Below are 14,252 nucleotides of genomic sequence, written 5' to 3'. Positions count from 1 at the left end.
GTATGTGGCAGTCCTGTGGGTGAAAATGCCTTGTTGATGCTAGAGGTCAGAGGAGAGTGAGCCGACTGATTCAAGCTGATAGAAGAGCAACTTTGACTGAAATAACCACTCGTTACAACCGAGGTATGCAGCAAAGCATTTGTGAAGCCACAACACACACAACCTTGAGGCGGATGGTCTACAACAGCAGAAGACCCCACCAGGTACCACTCATCTCCACTACAAATAGGAAAAAGAGGCTACAATTTGCACAAGCTCACCAAAATTGGACAGTTGAAGACTGGAAAAATGTTGCCTGGTCTGATGAGTCTCGATTTCTGTTGAGACATTCAGATGGTAGAGTCAGATTTTGGCGTAAACAGAATGAGAACATGGATCCAACATGCCTTGTTACCACTGTGCAGTCTGGTGGTGGTGGTGTAATGGTATGGGGGGATGTTTTCTTGGCACACTTTAAGCCCCTTAGTGCCAATTGGGCACTGTTTAAATGCCACAGCCTACCTGAGCATTGTTTCTGACCATGTCCATCCCTTAATGACCACCATGTACCCATCCTCTGATGGCTACTTCCAGCAGGATAATGCACCATGTCACAAAGCTCGAATAATTTCAAATTGGTTTCTTGAACATGACAATGAGTTCACTGTACTAAAATGGCCCCAAAGTCACCAGATCTCAACCCAATAGAGCAACTTTGGGATGTGGTGGAACGGGAGCTTTGTGCCCTGGATGTGCATCCCACAAATCTCCATCAACTGCAAGATGCTATCCTATCAATATGGGCCAACATTTCTAAAGAATTCTTTCAGCACCTTGTTGAATCAATTCCACGTAGAATTAAGGCAGTTCTGAAGGTGAAAGGGGGTCAAAAACAGTATTAGTATGGTGTTCCTAATAATCCTTTAGGTGGGTGTAGGTGATTATAAGCAAGGCCAAAATCCAACAATCAGGTATTTTGAACAAGATTGCCTTGTTTCTGCAATGATTCCTAAGATGTTTCCAGTCTGTGAACCTTTCCACAATTTCACATTGATGACATAAATTACAGTTCTTTCATATGTGAAAATTCATGTGGTACATAAGTGCTGCTTTATTTTTGAAACCCTTTCCACAGTGACCACATGTAAACGGCTTTTCTACTGTGTGAGTTCTCATGTGCTTGTTAATGGTTCCTTTTTCGGCTAAAACTTCTTCCACATTGTTGGCAGGTGAAGGGCTTCTCTCCAGTGTGAATGTGCTCTTTAAGGTGATGTTTGTTATTGAAACCCTTTCCACACTGAGTGCATCTGTAGGGTTGCTCTCCAGAATGAATTCTCATGTGATCTCTATAGGTACATTTTTGACTGAGACTCTTTCCACACTCAGAACATGTGTAGGTTTTCTCCTTATGAGATTTCATATGGACTTTAAGGTTTTGATGTTGATCAAAACTCTTTCCACACTGAGAGCATGTGTAACGCTGCACAACATTGTGAATTCTAAGGTGTCTGTTAAAGCTTCCTTTGTGAGTGAAAGTTGTTCCACACTGTTGGCAGGTGAAAAGACTCTCTTCAGTGTTAATTGTCATGTGGTAATTAAGGTTTCTTTTCTGACTGAAACGTCTTCCACAGTGTTGGCATTTGTAAGGCTTCTTTCTGGTGTGAACACTCATGTGGATTCCCAAGTTCCCAAGTTGAGTAAAACTCTTTCCACATTGAGGACATGTGTAAGGCTTCTCTCCAGTGTGAATTCTAACATGTACTTTAAGAGATACTTTTTGACTGAAATTTTTTCAACACTGTTGGCAGGCATAAGGCTTCTCTCCTGTGTGAACTCTCATGTGTGTTTTAATACTTGCTTTTTGACTGAAACACTTTCCACACTGTTGGCATAAGTGTCTACTTCTTGTATTTTGTGCCTTTTTTCTTGAGGAAGACTTGTCAGTCTGTGAGCAACTAAAATGTTTTTCTCCACTTATGAAATAATGATCTTTTTCTTCCATATCATTCAGTTCTTGACTGTCCTCTTTCAGCACCATCAGATCTAAAGGCAAAAAGACAAATAAAAATGTGTAACTCCACAGTCAAACTAAAAATTCTTCAAATAGTAATCCCATGTAATGATTTAATGATTTGTAATGGTTTCCAAATCTTTATAAGACAAGAAATGTTGCCTTCACTACGGTGCTAATTTGTTTCTCAAAGTTTAAAAATGAATCAAAATACAACTCCAAGATTTCTTACATCAGTTTGAACAAGCAGAAAGAGGGCCCAAACGAGAGATAGCTATTGGACTAGGCTGACCTAAAATCTGAATTTCCCTTTTGCCCTTATTAAATTGCAAAAAATTACTGGCCATCCAACATTTTATCTCTTCAAAACAGTCAGAGAGCGTGTCCCAGGAATCACTATTTTCGATCTTAGCTGGAAGATAAAACTGCGCATCATCCTCATAGCAGTGGTACGAGATCTTATATTTCTTAAAGATGGAACCCAGGGGCAGCATATACAGAGAGAATAGTAAAGGGCCTAAAATGGACCCCTGGGGAACACCGCAAGACAAGGGAACTGGCCGAGAAGAGATACTTCCAATGCTCACTGAAAAGGTTCTATCCTTCAAATAAGAGGACAACCACTGCAACGCAACCCCCTGTATACCCACCACCTTTTCCAACCTGTGTAACAAAATGCTATGGTCGATTGTATCAAATGCAACACTTAAGTTCAATAGGACTAATGACCAAATGAGGCAGGTGTGAAAGCACCCATACTCACGCTTTCCGCTTCAAGCTGCCTTCGTGTTCTACTTCGCCGGCATTTAACCAATAGCCTCTCTGCAACAAAGTGATATCATGCCGCACGGTTGCTGTTTCTGTGTGTTAAAAAAAAATCATGAGAATATATATATGTATATCAGAGTCCTGATTGGGAGGTTACATACGATTCCAATCAGGTCTGAAACAACGTGATCGGGCCCGATTTCCGATCACGTGATCAGATCTGGACATCCCTGATTGTAACTGAACTTTCAAATGAATCTAGAATGAAACAGCACTGCTTTCCCCCCACATACACATGACCGGAAGGAGCACAATTGGTCAATTGTGGCATAATAAAAGCTCTGCTGCTTTCGAGCCGTGTGTCACTCTCGTTCAGTGGCCTCGTTTCACTGCGACAACTTTCAACTTCGCTTCACTCTACTAGGTTAATAAATCATTAGCTCATCCATGAACATAATTTCTGCCATTTGATTGCGTCAGCTGTGGGGATGAAAACCACATCTCCTATGATTCTACACTTTGTTTATTTTGCATACGTGCCCTCTAGCGGCAAAGTATTACCGTATATTCCGGACTATAAGTCACACTTTTTTTCATAGTTTGGCTGGTCCTGCGACTTATAGTCAGGTGCGACTTATTTATCAAAATTAATTTGACATGACCCAAGAAAAATGAACTAAGAGACATGAACCAAGAGAAAACATTACCGTATACAGCCGCGAGAGGGCGCTATATGCTGCTCAATGCTCCTGTAGCCTAGACTGAGCAGCATAGAGCGCCCTCTCGTGGCTGGAGATGGTAATGTTTTCTCTTGGTTCTTGGTTCTAAATAAATGCGACTTATAGTCCATTGCGACTTATATATGTTTTTTCCTCATCACGGCGTATTTTTGAACTGATGCGACTTATAGTCCGAAAAATACGGTACATATTGTGCCTTTAAGCAATTAGTCACCTAATTTTGTTTATATTAATACATTTACTTACATATTTGTGGAACTTTAATGTATATTCTATTCTGCACTCAAGCACACACAAAGCTTGTTAGTGAAAACAATGGAAAAAAATAACAAATGTGTTGTAAAAACAGATAAGACATTTTAATTATTTATTTATTATAAAAATAGTGTTTTCTGAGTCAGTGTCGGCCACAAAGATGAAGACAAAGATGCTGCCTCACCATCTCTGCAGTACAGTGACAATGCAGGTATTTATATAGCACATTTCATACACAATGGTAATTCAAAGTGCTTTACATAAAATAATGGAAAAATATCATGAAAAAAAAAAATCACAAAAATAAAAACTATTACAATTATTACAATTTATTTTTACATTATTTAAAAGTTGAGAATACAGTGCAATCAGATTGGACATCACACAGCGCTCATTCAATAAATGCAGACCTGCCAACATGTACGCATTTTTCGTACTCTGCACGCATTTTGACCTATAAGTACGCTTGTACGATTCGCTGCTCTCTAGGTACGCATTTTGTTGCTTCTCGCATTTCGCCGATTTCAGTTTCTACGCAATCTATGACGCTGATTCTGCCGCTGATCCACAGCGTGTAAGTGGAGTGAAAAGCTTTCGGCCAATCAGAGCGGTGCATGTTAACCCGCCACCCACCTGCCCCTCCTATCCACAAGCTTAGTTGGCAGAAAAGTGGTGGAATGGCTTGAAATCTAGAAGGTTTTAGACAGGCCAGGTGCCGATTAACGTAAGATAAAGGTAACGGATAGGCTATGTTTAGCCTAATTGAATTTATGAATATTAAAAATGACCTTGACATCATAACAAGCAGTCCAGCTGTGATGAGCTCAGTTCAGTCAGTTCACGCTAACATGTAAGGGTGGCGCTGCCAATAACGCACCTAAAAGCTGTCACAAAGAACTGGCAAAAGTAATGATTATGAATATTTTATATTTTATGAATATAATTATTAATAAACAAGTGTTTTCTGTATCAATGTTATGTCGACTGCAAAGATAAAGTTGACGATGCTGTCTCGCAATCTTCGCTGTAGTGAACGCGCCAGAGAAATGTGGAATGGATTAACGTTACATAAGCAGAGAGCATTCTGTTTTCTTTTTCGTTTTGAATTGTTCGGTTCAACCCTCTTGAGTCAGTTAACGCGTATATACGTTATGAGTCATTTTCTCCTGATAACCCCGAAAAGAACTTAAATTACACTTTCAGTTTTAATCGTACAGATAAGAACAATACATCAATCAAATCTGTAAAGGGTCTACTTTTATTTGTATACAGACATAATAACAACAAAACTTTGTGCATTATTTTATTTTTCTTTGTTAAAATAAAGATAACAAACAAGGTGCGCTGTCTGCAGCCTTTGTCTGCGCTGATCATCATTTACAAACACGTCATTAAAATGAACTGTAACTCCGTGAATACTCACGAAGAGACATGAGAGAGATATCTATAGAAAGCTTGACATGTCTACTTTTAAACTAAACAAGTGCTGCCCGAAAACAAATATTCTGTGATAAAGTAATCCATATGAAAACAACGCAATGTCCGTTTATTATCTTCTAATTCGACCACGCCCGCGCGCTGAACGCTCAATTCAGATTCTAATGTTAAATAAAGTTTTTATTTTTATTTTACTGTTTGCTTCGCGATGAGAGGAATAAGATATAATTCACCCCAAAATGTGATTTGGTTGAGTATTTGAGAAATGGATTTCCTCAGAAAAATAGAATGAAGCACTTTATTCAGCAGAGATCATAAACATGAGTCAGTCTCTTATTATTTATTTATATACTTGTACTAGTTTTCACATATAGTGTAAACATTTTACTAGTTAGACTTTTTCCAAAATATAATTCCGGACTAAATGTATAAGCAAGTGAAACATGAAGTATGAAGTTTCAATAACAATATGCAATACTATACCATTCAAAAGATTGATGTAAATAATATAAATGTAACAAATAAATGTAACCGTAACAAATGTAACAAACAATGTTGTTCTTTCAATGTATCCCCCCGAAAAACCTGAAAAAAACATTAATAATAATCTATTAATAAGAGCACAGAGATGTTCTTTGGTGACAAGAAAAGTCATGATTGCCTCCAAAGGCAGCATTTGTTACAAAGAGACTTTCACTGATGCACTACTTAAAAAAGCCAAATCTGCAACCTTTAACAAGTTAAACAATGCAAAAGTTTAAACACTATGAATGGTAAATTATAAAATTGTTTGTTTTTAGCAAACTGATTTTGATATTGATAACTGCTGGTTTTGCACATTTATTTAATGTTTTGATTTATTTATTTAGAAAGAATGTCCTCAGTTTACTTTTATTTCTGACAAGATTTTCAGGTGGAAGAAGTTTCCATGGGCTATGCCTCCTGTACAAAATGTTCGGAGTGATTGCAGTAATTGTATAACATTTATGGTCTACTTGTATATGTTATGAAGTAACTAATAAATCTTAATTGGTGAAAGGATATTATGTGTATAATATGTATTATAGTGTTAGGTATCTCATAGGTTTCTCACAGGTGTGTGTGCAACGGTGGAGCATACAGTGGCGGTGGGCTGTCAGGTTCTCGCATGCGTGCGTGGGGGGGGGTTGTAGTACTCATAAAATTTCTTCAAGGTTGGCAGGTATGTAAATGCACATCAGATGAGTTTTGAGTCTAGATTTAAAAATGGTTAATGTTTTAGCACATCTGAAAAGCACTTTTAAAGGAACACTCCACTATTTTTGAAAATAGGCTCATTTTCCAACTCCCCTAGAGATAAACAGTTGAGTATTATCCATTCAGCCGATCTCCGGTCTGGCAAAAGCACTTTTACCTTAGCATAGATCATTGAATCTGATTAGACTATTAGCATCTCCCTCATAAATGAAATTTTCTATTTAAAACTTGACTCTTCTGTAGTTACATCGTGTACTAAGACTGATGGAAAATGAAAAGTTGTGATTTTCTAGGCCGATATGGCTGGGAACTATACTCTCACGCCATCATTAAAAATATTATTTTTTGCCGTAACCCGACCGACCCTGTCAATTTAGGACCGACTCTATTTATTTTTTTGCTTTTAATCCAACCGGCTTGCCGGTTGTACATTTGTATTAAGACGTACCAATTTTTTTTTACTCTTCAAAAAACTAATTTAAAAGCAATAAAATAATATTAATTATATTTTAATAAGTATTGTAAATATATAAATTGCCTAGGCCTACATACAAACGAAGACTACGTTCTTTCTTTAAAAAAAAACCTGTGACGTCATCCGTTTACACTGTTGGTTAATGGATGTCACACTGTGGCCTGAGCGTTTGCTTCGTCTCCTCTCATTCACTGTCAGAGTCAACGGTTCGCGCTTGGTAATGATGGCTGCGGCTGCAGTAAACAAAATGTTCGCGGTCACTGTACAAAGTCATACGGGTTCGGGCACCATAATATATCTAAAACATTCATTAAAACAGCTCTTCACTGCTTTAACTTGACACGAAGTTCTGGAAAAACTGTGCCCAGATCTTTTCCCATCCCTTCTCCCGTCTAGTCTAAAACCGTGACCGTGTCGACTGTCACTTTATGTTCGAGAATCTATTGCACGAATCGATTGGACCAACCAACATAAGTTTCGAAAACGAAAATAGGAAATTGATTTTAACAACCTTCTCTCGGAGCGCGTCCAGGTTTTTTTTTTTTTTTTGGAACACGTGTCACACAGCAACTGCAGCTTTGGACACACAGTCCACTCTGCTTATTGTTTTTCGAGGATGTTGCACTCCTGTTTGTCATTGTGCACGTAACTTCACGCCAATAAATCATCTGAAATATTGGTCTTTACCAATATATTGAATCTTGACATTCCTCCTGCCTGTTGTCCGTGGATTTACCTATATTTGGTGTTATTTGCTGTATAAAATGCATTTAGACATGCAAAATCAATTTTACAATCGATTCAATGAACACTTGTCTCTCAAATCAAACAGGATTTTTTTCACAAAAGTGACAACCCAAGAAAACAAAAGTAAACGGTCTCACATTTGTAGGTTGCATTGACACCTAGCTGTGGATGCAAGTAAAACAGTTTAACAGTACCTAATTTTCCTCTCACCTGAAATTCATGCAATTAACATGTTTTTGAAAAAGATTTCCATTTGTTTGTGGTCTATATAGCTTGCATCAAAATGAAGTTTGCAATGATGCGCCCGAAGGCACGGGTTGAAGACAGTCAGTGACGTCACGATAAGCTAGTTTGTTTAGATTCATACCTACTTAATCACCATCACCAAAATTGTACTTTCTTTTTTTACATTTAAACTAGGGCTGTGCCATATGGACAAAAAAAACCTATCACGGTTTTTTGAAAAAAGATTTCGATTTTAATCACGATTTTAACACACACAGACATGCGTTACAGTCATAAATGCATTCAGTATACATTTTAAACATATTTCCAAAAGAAAACCAATGAGAGCTTTATCAAATGTCTCTAGAACAGACATAAGTCAAAATAATCACTAAGTAAAGATGTCAAACAAAATGTCTAGACATATGGAAAAAACTTTTAAAATAAAATAAAACCGTGTTCAGGGATTTTTTTTTTCTTTTTTGCCATGCATTGGTCATAAAGCTCACTGTAGAGGTGCCTCAGGTGTTATATGTTTTGCCCAATATATTTATTGCCCAAGGGTCACACGTACTCCATCTGCAGTGCGTATACAGTAAGTTATGTGTACGCGGTTCAGAAGCAGCAACGAGAGCGCATTATTGTAACGTGAAAGCACCTTAAAATAATGCGCGAGCGCGAATCTATCCACTTGCACCAGTGATGCGTGGGTCAATGTATTAATAACCCGCACCCAACCGACGTTTTCAACTAACCCGCCCGCAACTCAGACCGCAAAAAAAAATCTAATTAAATATTGTACCCGACCCACATTTTTAAAAAGCAGTTAATGCTCATCTTAGCGTCATTGGGCCATAGGAACGTAGGCAAAACTAACTAGGCAAAAATATATATATATATATATATATATATATATATTTTCTCAAGAATTATAAAAAAAAAATCGTCAGTAAGCTAATAATTTGTACTAAAATAGTCTAGTCTGGCTATGTCTATTTGTATGTTTCTGCAAGGTCAGCAGATACTGATGCTCGGGTTTGTTCCGATCAGAGCTCGTGAGCGGAGAGCGCATTTCTGAATATCCCGATCCGCTCACTCAATCCGTGGGGTCGCTCGCTCAACCCAGAATGGCCTGCTGGTTCGAAAATATGCAAGGAGTCATTTTATTGTTTAGTAATAAACTGGTGTTTTCTGTGTCGCTGCAAAGATGAAGTTGACGATGTAGACTCGCCATGAACGCCAGAGAGAAATGCACATTTCATATGGATTACATCATCAGAGAGTGGCCCATTTTGGTTTGAATATTTTCATTTAAAAGAAGACATTTCAAGCTTTCTGTAATATATAGCCAATATTTATCAAAATAGTGATCCTGCCGGGGCCTTATTACATTGTCTGCTAGGCTATATATTTGCTTCTTATTTATTAAATACTGGCAACTGATTGATAAAACATTGATCAAAATTCAGATACAATTTATACAAAATGAAAATCTTTTAAAAAGAGTTTTCTATAAAACAAAACTTAATGAAGTCGTCAAAATCATGTTTTACCAAAAACAGCGACGTTGCTCCGCATGCAGTTTTCTCTGCCGCCTCCATCTCTACGTGCAGACTGAGCTCGTGCGTCATCTTCATGCCAGTTATTCAGCCAATAAAGTATAGGCCTATGTATTTAAAAAATGTGTCTAGTACTATACAAATGACAAAGGTTTAATTGGCATTTTTATTTCAAAGACCGACCGCGACCCAAATCTCATAAAAAATATTTTTGGATGACTCGTAACCGCGGGCGACCACAGGCACCCGCTCATTTTGGATCAGCCCGCGCATCACTGACTCGCACGCAGATTTCCTTTGCTCTGTTAACAAAACCAGATGCGCGTGCTCAGATCATAGACTGTATAAGGCTCAGATATATGCTGCCTTACAACGTGTCTCTTCTCACTCAACCTGTGTCCTGTGCACTTACAACTCTCTCTGTGCTCACGCGCAAGATATTAAATCTTTTCGCACCTTTCTATTTATAAACTTTTCTGTTCTCATCTTTTTACTGTGTGCAGTGTGAACGTTCTGATCCATTAACACGGGCTCGAAAAAAAGGCTACGCATCACAGACAGAGTGTGTGAACCTGGAGTTAGGCATATGCCCAGTCTGCTCTGTTCTCGCGCTCCACTTAGGTGCGCTGCATCCTGATTGGTTCAGATAACATAATGCCCGAGGTCAGGGCCACGGAAAATCGTGCTATAAAGCGATTTAGAAATCACGATTTTATTTCGATTTCGATTAATCGCACAGCCCTAACTGAAACTTGAAAAAAAAAAAATATAGACCTACCTACTGACCCTTATTATTAAAATTTTTTTTTACTGTTACTGCAAACCAAAATATTTTTAAGGATGGCCTCATTCTGGTGTAATAATTGAGGAACTTTGCTGCTGTACCACACATCTGCAGCAGGTTTAGTGACATTACACAGCACCTGAAATAGTCCCCAGCAACTACACAAACTAGCCGTTACAAAGATCTGATCTGTCCATCATGGACATGGGGAAGTCTGGCCTAATGGTTAGAGAGTTTGACTCCTAATCCTAAGGTTGTGGGTTTGAGTCTCGGACGGACAATACTACGAATGAGGTGTCCTTGAGCAAGACACTGAACCCACAACTGCTCCCCGGGCGCCGCAGCATAAATGGCTGTTCACAGTGTGTGTGTTCACTGCTCTGTGTGTGTGCACTTTGGATGGGTTAAATGCAGAGCACGAATTCTGAGTATGGGTCATCATACTTGGCTGTATGTCACTTCACTCACTGACTTTTAATAACATTTTACAATTACATGTTACTCAGTCCTAGCAGTGGGCATTTACATTGTGAGACAACTCTTTACATGCAGTGTTTAAATCATAGCACTGAAATAAGAGTAGAAAACAGCCTTTTAAGGGCACTTGGAGAAAAAAATATATATGATGCTGAAATAAAAAAAAAAAAAAAGGGAGAAAGATGCACACATTGTTGCCAACTTAGCGACTTGGTCAATATATTTAGCGACTTTTCAGACCCCCTAGCGACTTTAAAAAAAAAAAAAACGACTTCTGACAAATCTAGCGACTGGGACTGCTGCACGAGCATGAGGTCTTGCTTTCACAGTGTGCACCTCTCTCTCTACGCTCTTTTCAGTGAGAGGATTTAATGTTGCTAATTTTACATGCAAATATAGCCAAAAACATCGCACAGGAATTGTCTTTGCTTATGTGTATTTGATTTCATCAGACAATGGCCCGATTTAAATCAGGATTTTTGTACAGATTAACATCTCTCTGGTTATGTAGTCTTAAAGGGACACATTTCAATTTGTTGACTGACAACATAAACAGTAAATTATATAAATGAAAACAATTTATTGTCCAGCAAAATCTGTTATCGTGACAGCCCTACAGACAAGTGTACAAAAACATATGGCAAATAAACATGTAAAGCATATGTAAAGGACAAAATAGTTTTGAGAAGGAAAACCAACCTGTTTGTTCCTCGGTATCTTCTTGTTTGACTCTGAATGTTTCTTCAATCTTCACGTCTTCACTCTCCTCTTTAATAAAAGCCATATTTATAATAGTGTCACTTGGATCTCAGTCACTTCAGCTGGAGTTTTTCTGTGTGTTTGGGCACCTTGTCCTGTTTAAGATCAGAATAATTAACAGTAAGAAAGATAAATGCAAACTTAATCTCGGGGTGTGTCTCAATCAGATCCTAGTTCAGGAGTCAGTCAGGGTGAGAGTTAATGTACCTGGGGCCCATTTCAGAATGGAGGTTAAGTGAAACTTGTGTAGACCCTGAAATAAGGGGAAACTGGGTTTTCTGTATCAGAACGGGAGGTTTGTTAAACCCGAGAAAGCAGGGTAAGTCAAGACTGTTTCTGAAAGAAAGGTGCCTTTGCTGCGAGACAGTCAATGTTAGAGAACATGAAGGAAACGCAGGCATCAAACTCGCTGCGTTTCATGTGTATAATCCTGAAGCGTATCCACGGCAGGATTTAATCCAACAAGATAAAAATCGGGCCACGCCGCTAGCGAGAACGCGGCGGCCGTGTGAACCGTCATCCGCTGGCCATCTTTGCCAGCCTCCGCGCCGTCCCTCAAACTCTGAAGACTGGATTGTGCGGAGTGTCTGAGGGGGTGCTCAAATGATAGCTCAGTTAAATGACGCTCGAGGTGCCCTTGCTGCGAGACAGTCAAATGTTAGAGTGTGGAAACTGCAGTGAGAGGCTTAGATGTGCATTAGCAGTCCAACAGCGCTCTCTGGAGGCGGGCACAGTCCTAGGCAAACATGAAGGAAAAACGCATGCGTCTTATTCGCTGCGTTTCGTTGTGTATAATCCTGAAGCGTATCCACGGCAGGATTTAATCCAACAAGATAAACATCGGGCCACGCCGCTAGCGAAAACGCGGCGGCTGTGTGAACCGTCATACGCTGGCCATCTTTGCCAGCCTCCGCGCCGTCCCTCAAACTCTGAAGACTGGATTGTGCAGAGTGTCTGAGGGGGCGCGCGAATGATAGCTCAGTTCAATGACACTCGAGGTGCCCTTGCTGCGAGACAGTCAAAGTTAGAGTATGGGGACTGCAGTGAGAGGGTAGATGTGCATTAGCAGTCTAATAGCACTCTCAGTGAAGGGCATAGTCCCTGGCATATTAACATGAAGAAAAACGTGTGCGTCAAACTCGCTGCGTTTCGTTGTATATAATCCTGAAGCGTATCCACGGCAGGATTCAATCCAACAAGATAACATCGGGCCAAGCCGCTAGCGAAAACGCGGCGGCTGTGTGAGCCGTAATCCACCATTTGAAGAGCAAAACTGTTGATTAACGCGCTCGAGTGGGGGAGAGCGAGCACATGGAACTCCAGTGCATCACTGTATTCATAGTCAAGCCGCACATATCGCCCCTAACCAACACCTCGTGCGGGGCCTCTGCGACCGCAGAAGCGAAACGGTGGGGGTTAGACGCGAGGCGACTTAAGAAATACACTCCAGAGCGCGGATACTTCCTATTGGCGTTAGTGCACAGGGGAAGTGTATGCATATTTTACTGTAGCCATAGGCTATCAAGGAGAGAACCTGTAGAGAGGCTGCAACGAACCTCTCATAAGTGCCTCCTCGTGATAACCCATCATACGACTCCTACCTTTCGTTGACTCATCGCGTCCGCGGAGAGGAGTATATGCTCGTAGATGATCGCTGAGAACGCGAGATAATAGGACACAGAAGATTCGCTTCGTACTGAAGGAATGAAATCTGAGGTAAATGGCGCGCGGCACCAGGTATATATATGCTTACGCATGCTGGGCGGTGCCACGCGCTATTTGGCCAATAAGATTGGTGGGATGGTATAGGGCTTCAGACATTCGTCACACCGAAGGTGTTCCCATACATGGTGACGTCACCGCAGCATTGAAGTGACCTATGAAAGGGAACACAAACCTTTTTTCAGCTGAAACTCAGGTGCGGGAGCGCGGCGCAGCCTTATGACGTCACACTACTAGATCAAAATAAAAGTCCTGTTCACGTTTGTCTGTCTACAGTCACTAAAGTGCATAGGTATTTACATAAAGAAAACATACGAATAATAAAACATATGTCAGAGGTTTTCAGAGTTTTAGTCTTAGTGAACTACATATATTAATATATGATGTCTAATAGTGTGCTGGTAATAACTACCAACGGAAGAATGTGTAGAGCATTTAATGCGAGATCTTTGATATGGAAGCTGACTAAACAAAAAGAAAATAAATAAATACGTTTTCATACTTTTCATTTTTTAATGTAAAATATATTTTTCTACCTGAATTCATTTATACATACATTTTTTCCATGTTTATTCATTTCCACATTTATTTATTTACTCAAATATTTCTGTCGCCATTTATTTACATAATTATTTATTTCCACTTGTATTTATTTCTACACTTATTTAATTTCATATTTGTTTATTCATGTATTTTTGTCAATATTCATTTCCACATTTATTTACGTTCACGTTTATTTATTTATTTATTTATTACTATTATTACAGAATTGTTAGTGTCAATCATTTCTTATTCATATAATAAACCAGTAAAACCTTCGTTCTTCTTTGGAACACAATTTAAGATATTTTGGATGAAAACTGGGAGGCTTGTGACTGTCCTATAGACTGTCAAGTAAAATACACTGTCAATTTCCAGGAAAGTATGAAAGACATCGTCAGAATAGTCCATCTGCCGTCAGTGGTTCAACCGTAACATTATGAATTGACGAGAATATATTTTGTACACAAAGAAAACAAAAATAACAACTTTATTCAACAATTTCACTCCTCTGTGTTTCTCCAAATCATAGACATAT

The 14,252-nt window shown here is 39.2% G+C and overlaps 1 long non-coding RNA gene across 1 annotated transcript; it reads right to left on the bottom strand.

Moving 5' to 3' along the window:
* Positions 1–668: 668 nt before the first annotated feature.
* Positions 669–13,419, bottom strand: LOC132099160 (uncharacterized). Its single transcript, XR_009423031.1, has 3 exons — positions 13,350–13,419; positions 11,393–11,547; positions 669–2,022 (listed from the first exon to the last, which is right to left on the bottom strand). It is a non-coding gene; the product is annotated as an uncharacterized LOC132099160 (long non-coding RNA).
* Between the last annotated feature and the right edge of the window lie 833 nt (positions 13,420–14,252).

This window comes from Carassius carassius, chromosome 22 (assembly GCF_963082965.1).
Source record: "Carassius carassius chromosome 22, fCarCar2.1, whole genome shotgun sequence".
NCBI lineage: Eukaryota > Metazoa > Chordata > Actinopteri > Cypriniformes > Cyprinidae > Carassius > Carassius carassius.
The sequence above is the reverse complement of the archived record's forward strand: the minus strand, read 5'-3'. Positions and strand labels throughout refer to the sequence as shown.